Below are 10,004 nucleotides of genomic sequence, written 5' to 3'. Positions count from 1 at the left end.
TTAATCTTAACGTTGTATTCATATATGTAGATTCTGAAATACTTTGATGTTTAACACTTTGCATTGCTTTCCTATTTCCCAGTCTTAATGCATAACCTTGAATGTTATTACTCAGTGAAGTATTAGAAGATAAGCTGTTCAAAAGTTGGTGTTGCATAAAGTAATGACATGTACATGTTCTGATAACAATGTTCTGTTAAAGATAAGTGTTCTGATGATCTGGTTCTAATAATTGCATATGCCAAAGCTTTTCCCAGTATCATCTTATATTCCTTATCATATAGAAACTTATCTGATTGGAATATTACAGTTTTCTTAGCATGCATTAAAATATTACTTAACATCAACGGCCAGGATCCAGAGATTATCACAACAAGCTCCCGGGAGAGCACAAGGCAGAGTCTCCTACCCTGTGTCTGACTATCCTCGCCAGGGCCCAACAGCTGAAGACCTCCAGGCCCCAACCAAAGCCTTACTGGGGCCACTCTCCACACACTTGGATAAGCCTCAGACATAACAGAACTGACAGAGGAACCCAGGTGTGTGGGACCCGGGGCTGAGATCTCCAAGGCTGCACGGTTTGGGACTGGACCTGTCAGTAGCTAGACAGTTACACCCTCCAACTGCCGTGTAACCCCAATAACGGCCAGGATCCAGAGATTATCACAACAAGCTCCCAAAACTCTTCAGTGCCACCCTCGAGAACATCATGCGACGACTGGAATGGGAAAACATGGGCGTGAAGATAGATGGTCGGCAACTACACCACCTCCGCTTTGCTGATGACATCGTTCTAATAACACCAAACATCAGCCAAGCGGCACAAATGCTGAACAACTTTGACCGTGAATGTGGAAAGGTCGGACTACAGCTATATCTTACGAAGACAATGTTTATGAGAAACAGCCTTGTTCCTGACGCTCCATTCGCTCTCAACGGAACCACCATCTCCGAATGCAACAGTTATATATACCTAGGTCGAGAAATCAACATGATGAATGACCTGACACCTGAGTTGCGCAGGAGGAAGAGAGCGGCTTGGAATGCCTTCAAGAGCATTGAAGAAATAACTAAAAGAACAAAGAACCTCCAGCTACGAGCACATTTCTTTGATTCCACTATTCTTCCTGCATTAACATATGCCTCAGAGACCTGGACCCTACGAAAACAGGATGAGAACGCTATTCGGGTCTCTCAAAGAGGAATCGAAAGAACTATGCTTGGAATATTACGATTCACTCAAATGAGAGATAGAATCCGGAGTTCTGATCTTCGTCAACGCTCAAGAATCAGGGACGCTGTCTCATTTGCCAAGACATCAAAAATCAGATGGGCTGGACACGTAATGAGGTTTACAGACAACCGCTGGACTAGAGCCATTACTGATTGGATTCCACGGGACATCAAAAGATCACGTGGACGCCCACCTATAAGATGGTCAGACTTCTTCGTCAAGACCCTAAATGATCGGTTTGAGGCTCTGCATGTTCCTCGAACGAACAGATACCATTGGGCTACGCTAGCACGCAACCGGGATGAATGGAGATGTTACTGGCACCCGCTCGAATAAATCGATGAATAATGGGGATTAAGTGATTAAGTGATCAATTGTAAATAAACCTTTGCCATCAGGGATTTCGGTGTCCTTTTTCTTTTCCTTTTGTTCTTCAACTTTTCTCTAAGAAAGAACAAATGAATTTGTTATCCTAAAAGAGGGACCCACTGATTCAAAAATAGTACAAAATGAAATTGGATGGAAAGGATACTGTAGCCTTAAAGCTAGGTAGAAGAGCTTAGGTAGAAAATGATAGTAAATAAAAAGTCATTGTCTTAAAGAGGGAAATTAGGTGAAAATAATTTGAAAGGAAATTAATCTGGATTACATAAACTAACTGATTCAGTAGAAGAAGCTGTGCTAATAGTCAAGGCTTGAAGTGCATGGAAGGTCTATAAGAGGATGCAACTAAAGAAGAAATAAATAAAAAATTGAGGAACAATGGGAAGATTTATGAGATGTCTTCTGTTGCTGAGGTTCAGCATTGATTTATATATTTCATAATACCTTATGGGGTGGGTTGGTTACACTAATGTAGAACTAAATTCTTTTTAGGTTTAGAGTTGTAGCTTACTAATCCTCTAAATAAAAATAAAGCATTGTTAATTAAGATAAATGGACCTTGAGAATTCTAGAATTATTCAAATCCTCAGCTCTAATTTCCATAACTAAGATAAAAAATACAATAGTTTGGGAGGATATACATGACTGTAGAAATATTCATTTTGTATTGTTTCTATGTCATGAAAAACTTCACACCACCAGAACTTCATTATCCTCAGGTTAAAGATTTTTTGTTTGTTTATTTTTGTAAATTTGAAACTGTTTATTTCTTATTGCTACAATTGGAGGTAAGAAAAGAACAGAATTTAGTATAGTACAGTAAGAATTCTCACATACACGGGTCTGAGAAATAGTACAATGCACAAAAATGACTTAGGTTATCTCCCTGGTACCACATATGGACCTTCTCTGCTAGGAGTAATGCCTGAGTACAAAACCAGTGCCCCACCTCCCCCAACACTGAGAGCTTCAGATTCAGTATGTCTCTGGTTAGGTCTATGGAATCTTCAAATATGGTATCAAGAGCTACAGATACTGTTTCTGCTAATCCAAGGGTTTAGACTTTGGAAACCACTACAAAAGAAAATGTAGATAGAAAGGAAGAGTGTAAAAACATACTAAAACTTAGCACAGATAAGCTAAAAGCATTATGCCAAATCAGAGATACATAGTGTATGCCCACTGTTTCCTTCGCTCTGGCATTATCTCTCTCAATCTATCTATCTCACTCTCGTTTTTGTTTTTTATTGATATAAAAGCTTGGGGCTTATTCTTGACTCTGCTCAGGGATCACTCTAGCACTGCTAGGGATCAAAAAAGAATTGGCCCTGTGCAAGACAAGATTATAATCCCTGTAGTAAATCTCCATTCCAAGGCCCATTACTTCCAAACGGATCTAAAAGTTTATGTAGCTTTGTCAGATATAATAAAACACAGTAAAGATAAAGGTAAAGGCCCTCCCGTTGTTCCTCGATTTGCTCGAGCGGGCCCAGTAACGTCTCCATTAGAAACTTTGTTGCGGGCTGGAGCGATAGCACAGCAGTAGGGCGTTTGCCTTGCACGCAGCCAATATGGCTGACCCGAGTTCGATTCCTCCGCCCCTCTCAGAGAGCCCGGCAAGCTACTGAGAGTATCTCGCCCGCACGGCAGAGCCTGGCAAGCTCCCCTTGACGTATTCAATATGCCAAACACAGTAATAAAACACAGTATAAGGTAAATATTCAAAGGAAAAATAGGGCCAGGATGACTGGTCCATGGTAAAAAGCTTGCCATATGTGGAGTGGGGCAGTTAGAGAGAGAAGAGACCACTATGACAATGACATTTGGAAATGATCACTCTGAACAAGATCTGAGACACTGCAAGAAGTTAAAGGAATATACATGATAACCTGTATTGCAAACCATAATACCCAAAAGAAGATGGGGGAGAGGAGGGAGGGGGTGAGAAGAATAGTGTCTGCCATAGAGACAGAGGCAGGCTGGAGCCTGGGCAGGGGGCTGGGGGTAGAGTCAGGAAGAAAAATGATGGAGCACCAAAGACTTTACAGTTTCTATTTGTTACTATGTTGAAAATGGGAACCAGTGTGGCATGCAAAATGGAATGGGTAGTGATTTATCTCAGAACTTAGCTTTTTTTCCTACTTCATATGGCTTGATTCGCTAATTTAATTGCCAATAAGGAAAACTTAACTGGGGGGTTCATGTGTGAGGACCATGAGTTTAATCCCTAACAACATGAAAAAAAGAAAACTTGAGTGGACTGTCAAATGAAAACAGTGATATTTTGATTGGGTCAGTTATTACTTTGGATCACACACAACTGTGCTTAGGGCTTTCTCCTGAATCTGTGCTCAAAGATCACTTCTGCAGGGCTCCAGGTATGATATGTGATGTGGGGAATGGAACCCAAGTCGAACACGTTCGGACACGTGCAGAAAAAGTGCCTAACCCATTGTAGTATTTCCAGAGCCCAAAAATAATATTAATAGACTATTTACTGTTAGCCTATAAATGTTTTGGTGTTACCCTTTAATTTTACCAAGACTTCAATGTAATAAAAACACTCAACAAAAAGAGGTGATAGATCTCTTTCTTTTGGAAAAAAAACTTTTTTGTTTGAAGCAAACTTCAAACACTTAAGTAAGAAATAGAAGAATACCTTAGAGGGGCAGGAGCAATAGTATAGCAGGGAGGGCATTTGCCTTGCATGCGGCCGACCTGGGTTTGATTCCCTGCACCGCCAGGAGTAATTCCTAAGTGTAGAGCCAGGAGGAACACCTGATCATTGCTGGGTGTGATCCAAAAAGCAAAAAAAAAGATTACCTTAGAAAATCGGAAAATATTCCAAGCGCTGGGATTGGAAGAATCACTGTTATCAAAATGACTATTCTACCTAAATTAATATATAGATTCAATGCAATTCCCTCTCCAAATTTGGATGGATTTTTTTTCTGTTCATGTACAGTTTTTATTTTATTTTTTTTAATTTGTATTCGTGAAACACCATGAGGTACAGTTGTAGACTTACAAATTTTTGTGTTTGGGTTTCAGTTATACAATGATCAAGTACCCATCCCTCCACCAGTGCCCATTCTCCACCACCACTGATCCCAGTATCCCTCCCACCCCCACCCCCCATCCCACCCTACCTCTGTGGCAGGGCATTTCCTTTTGTTCTCTCTTTCCTTTTGGGTGCTATGGTTTGCTAAAGAGGCATTGAGTGGCAATCATGTTCGGTCTATAGTCTACTTTCAGCATGCATCTCCCATCTTGGGAAACTCCTCCCAACACCCATTATTTGGTGCTCCCTTCTCTATCTGGCTGCCTTTTCCCCTAGCGTGTGTGGCTGGCCTCCAAGCCATGGAGTAAACCTTCTGGTACTTATCTTGGCTATTCTTGGGTGTTAGTCTCTTATTTTGTTACTTAATGTTCCCCATAAAAATGCAATCTTTGTATGTCTGTCCCTTTCTTTCTGACTCATTTTGCTTAACATGATACTTTCCATGTAGTATCCACTTGTATGTAAATTTTATGACTTCATCTTTTCTAACAGCTACATAGTACCCCATTGTGTAGATGTACCAAAGTTTCTGTAACCAATCATCTGTTCTCGGGCACTCAGGTTTTTTCCAGATTCTAGCTATTGTAAACAGTGCTGCAATGAACAAACAAGTGCAGATGCCATTTCTACTATACTTGTTTGCCTCTCTGGGATATATTCCCAGGAGTGGTATTGCTGGGTCAAATCGGAACTCAATTTTCAATTTTTTGAGATACTGTTTTCCAAAAGGGCTGAACTATTCGGCATTCCCACCAACAATGAAGGAGGGCCCCTTTCTCACCACATCCGCACCAACACCGGTGGAAATTCTTCAAGAACTTAGGACAATCCATAGTAAAGTGTTTATGAAATAATAAAAGCCACAAAATAACCAAGACCATACTGAAAAATAAGAAACTTGAGGGCATCTCATTACCTAAATTAAAACTCTACTATAAAGCCATGGGCTGGAGTGATAGCACAGCGGATAGAGCATTTGCCTTGTACATGGCCGACCCAGATTCGATTCTTCCACCCCTCTCGGAGAGCCCAGCAAGCTTCCGAGAGTATCTAACCCACACAGCAAAGCCTGGCAAGCTACCCGTGACATATTTTATATGCCAAAACCAGTAACAACAAGTCTCACAATGGAGATGTTACTGGTGCCCGCTCAAGCAAATCAATGAACAACAGGAGAACAATGCTACTATAAAGTCATAGTGATCAAAATAGCATGGTATTGGAATAAGGATAGATTCTCTGACCAATGGATCAGAATAGAATAGCCAAGAACAAATCCCCACCTATATGGTAAGATAATTTTTGACAGAGGTGTTGAGAGTATGAAAGGAGTAAAGGCAGGATCTTCAAAAAATGGTGTTGGCAAAGGAGAGAGAGAACAAAGGGGAATTCCCTGCCACAGAGACAGGGTGGGATGGGAGAATGGGGGGTGAGAGGGATACTGGGATCCGTGATGGTGGGAATTGGGCACTGATGGAGGCATGGGTATTTGGTCATTGTATAATTGAAACCCAAGCACAAAAATTTGTAAATCTACAACTATACCTCATGGTGTCTCACTAATAAAAATTTAAAAAATTAAAAAATGAAAAAAAGAAAAAAATGTAAGTTGTAATTCTACAACTGTACCTCATGATGTTTCACTAATAAAAACTTTTTTAAAAATGGTGTTGGCAAAACTGCATAACCATGTGTAAAAAAATAAAACTGAATCCGTATCACATACCTAACACAAAAGTCAGGTCAAAGTACATCAAAGAACTTTAGATCAGACCAGAATTTATAAAATACGTTGAGTAAAATATAGGCATAACACTCCAAGATCTGGACCTCAAAGGTGTCTTTAATGATACAATATCCCTGGCACAGGAAGCAGAGTCAAAAATAAACAAGTGGGACTATATCAAATTTAAGAGTTTCTGCATGGCAGAAGAAACATGGCTAAAACTAAAAGACAACAAACTGAATGGGAGGAGGATATTTTTAGTCAGCACATAAGATAAAGGCAATGAAAAACCAGTGGAGAAATGAAAAATCAGTGGAGAGTAAAGCATTTTAGCTTGAAGGAGTATTTTACAGTATTTAAAAGTTTCCCTTTAGAACTGTGTTACTATGAACAGTTATAATATGTCTATCTCTCTGAGACCCTTCAAAAACAGGAGATTTTTTTATAGCTTTTAGGTCATCCAAAGCAGTGCTTTGCAAAGGTCGTATTATTATTTCCCATTAAACTCCTGAATTCTTTTTTAATGGCTTTTTAAATCTTTTTTAAGGACTGAGTGGTATTCTATTGAATATATATATTTCAATATCTCTGTTTCACACTTCTAATACCATTTCCTCAGTGAGATTTAATCAATCTCCTTGTTATATTGTCTTTGTTCTCTTCATACACAGCTTCTCTATTTGAATTTTTTAAATATTATTGCCCTGCCAGCAGTGATTCCTGAACAAAGAGCCAGTAGTAAGCCCTGAACTTCTGTGTAGCACTGTAGCACTGTCCTCTCATTGTTCATCGATTTGCTCGAGTGGGCACCAGTAATGTCTCCATTGTGAGACTTCTTGTTACTGCTTTTGACATTTCGAATACACCACGGGGATCTTGCCAGGCTCTGCCTTGCGGGTGGGATACTCTTGGTAGCTTGCCAGGCTCTCCTGTGTGGGTCCCCAAAACCAAAGGCATACAAAGTTTCAGCTCCATCCTTTCCACCAATGTCAGCATCACTCCACCAAAGGCACTTTCCTTCCCACCCCCACCCATGGTAAACTTTTTATTTTATAATTATTACAGTTTGGGTCTCATGTTATAGTAGTGGTTTCAGTGCTTATGGTTCTGATATACAATTACTTCACCTCTCCACCACCAGTGTTCAACTTTAAGTCCATCTCATCATTCCTCTCCCCCTCAACCCACCCCAACTGACTACTCCCTCTCTTGGCCTTGTAAGTTCAGAAATCTAGGGCCAAAGATTTGAGAATCTTTGTTTAAACGGGTTTGGTGAGAAGGAAATGTAATGAAGAAACTAAAACTCATCATGATCAATCACAATATTTCTAGTGGGGTTGCAGAAGGACAAACCCAGAGGCAGAGTTCCATGCTGCCTCTGTGGCCACAGCATATTCATTTGGCACAAATTTTGTTTTCTCCTTCTTCAACTTTGGACTGCAGTCATATCTCTAGTCAAATAAATTTCCTGAAGAGTGAAATAGAGAACTCATCTGTTCCAGCTGCAGCTAACCTAAAACACTAGAATTAAAACAATTTTAGTTCTCTACAGATTACTAGTTAAAGAACCTTTGGTACATCTACACAGTGGAATACTATGTAGCTGTTAGAAAAGATGGTAAAGGTAAAGGTAAAGGTAAAGGCCCTCCCGTTGATCGTCGATTTGCTCGAGAGGGCCCAGTAACGTCTCTATTGGAGACTTTTGTTGTTACTGTGTTTGGCTATATCGATATTCGATATAGAAAAGATGAAGTCGTGAAATTTACATACAAGTGGTTCTACATGGAAAGTAGCATGCTAAGTGAAATGAGCCAGGAAAAGAGGGACAGACATAGAAAGACTGCACTCATCTGGGGAATATAAAGTAACAGAATGGGAGTCTAACACCCAAGAATAGTTGAGATAAGTACCAGGAGGTCTGCTCCATGGCTTGGAAGCTGGAAACACATGCTGGGGGAAAGGCAGCTCAGATAGAGAAGGAAAACCAAGTAAAGGATGTTTGGAGGACTTGGTCGGCATGCGAGATGCGTGCTGAAAGTAGACTATAGACCGAACACTATGGCCACTCAATACCTCTATTGCAAACCACAGTACCCTAAAGGAAAGAGAGAGCAAAAGGGAATGCCCTGCCACAAAGGCGGGGCAGGGTGGGTGATGGGTGGGGAGGTGGAGTGCTACTGGGATCATTGGTGATGGAGAATGGGCACTGGTGAAGGGATGGTTACTCGATCATTGTGTAATTGAAACCCAAGCAAGAAAGTTTGTAGGTCTACAACTGTACTTCATGGTGTTTCACTAATAAAAAAAATCTTGGTTCTCAGATTCAGCCAGAAATTGGCTTTCCCTCACATCAGGGATTTCACTGATATTAGTAACTCTAATGTCCACCATCTCAGTCCTCCCCCCCAGAAAAGTTAACGGGGCCTGTAACAATGTTGGATTCTGTGAATATAACCCTTGTCTGATCTTTATTTTTCATTACATCATAGTAACTAACCTTTAGATACACCTTTAGATACACAGATCTCAGGCAAACCATACTGAGCTGGTGAAGTTTTTCCTGTGACTTATAGCTGATTTTGGTTGCTCCTTAAGCAGAGCATTGCTTGCTGGAATTTGTTCCACAACACCTCCAATTGGCTGACTTTTTATGCTGTTATTATCTACTATTGTTGAGTACCAAATTTATGTCATGCATTGTTAGGGAACTTATATTCATTATCTCATCTGATTCCTCATACAGCTAAAACTAGTGCTGTTACCGTTTTATTAATGAGGAAATCCATACTGATAAAAGTTGATAATGGTCCAGCATAATCTACCTAAAATGTATAAACCTGGTCTGTCTGACTTTATTGTTCATCCCTTAACTTCTATAGTAAGTACTAGAGAAAAATCACTTCCATATTTGTAACGTAGGTAGTTCTTGGCAATCTGGGTCACTAAAACTTGTATCCTACCTAGTCCATTGAGTATATATAAGAAGGAATACCATCATCTATCTGTCTTTGGGAATTTCAGACCCCAAGACCTGAACATTCTAAGAAATCATGGCAGGACACAAAAAGTCTAGAATAGAAAACCATGAAATAATTTTGAAACACATGCAAATAATAGCTTCAAATAACCTTTATATACCTCAGATTATGTCACCAAATGTGAAATGAATGGATCTTTTCTTCGAACACTCAGAAGTTCAGAATGTCATTGTCTACGAGTGTTAGGAGCTGTTTTCACAATGTTAGTTTAGCACAACATCAAGCAGCTGCCTTAGAATACTAACTTCCTGCCTTTAACTGACTACATGTTTATGGAGGAAAAATCCCAACCAGAGTGCAGCAGAAAAACTCACTGTACTGAGCATCCACCCAGGGAAAGGATGTGGCAGGGAGTGTAAACAATAAATATTCGGAAGTAGATATAATAGGGCAGTTGTGGAAGCCAGACTAGCTGTAAGGCACCTGAAAGATAGGAAATGCAATTAAATAACAGCAGGTAAGTGGCTGGGAGAGTTTGGAGGCAAGGATTCATAGTAAGTACATTTGCCTCCCCCTCCGCTATCCCCTACTCCCAGTACAAAGTATGTGATTGACTTAGAG

Source organism: Sorex fumeus, unplaced genomic scaffold (genome assembly GCF_029834395.1).
Source record: "Sorex fumeus unplaced genomic scaffold, SorFum_2.1 ptg000073l, whole genome shotgun sequence".
Taxonomy (NCBI): Eukaryota; Metazoa; Chordata; class Mammalia; order Eulipotyphla; family Soricidae; genus Sorex; species Sorex fumeus.
This window is presented reverse-complemented; position numbering follows the sequence as displayed.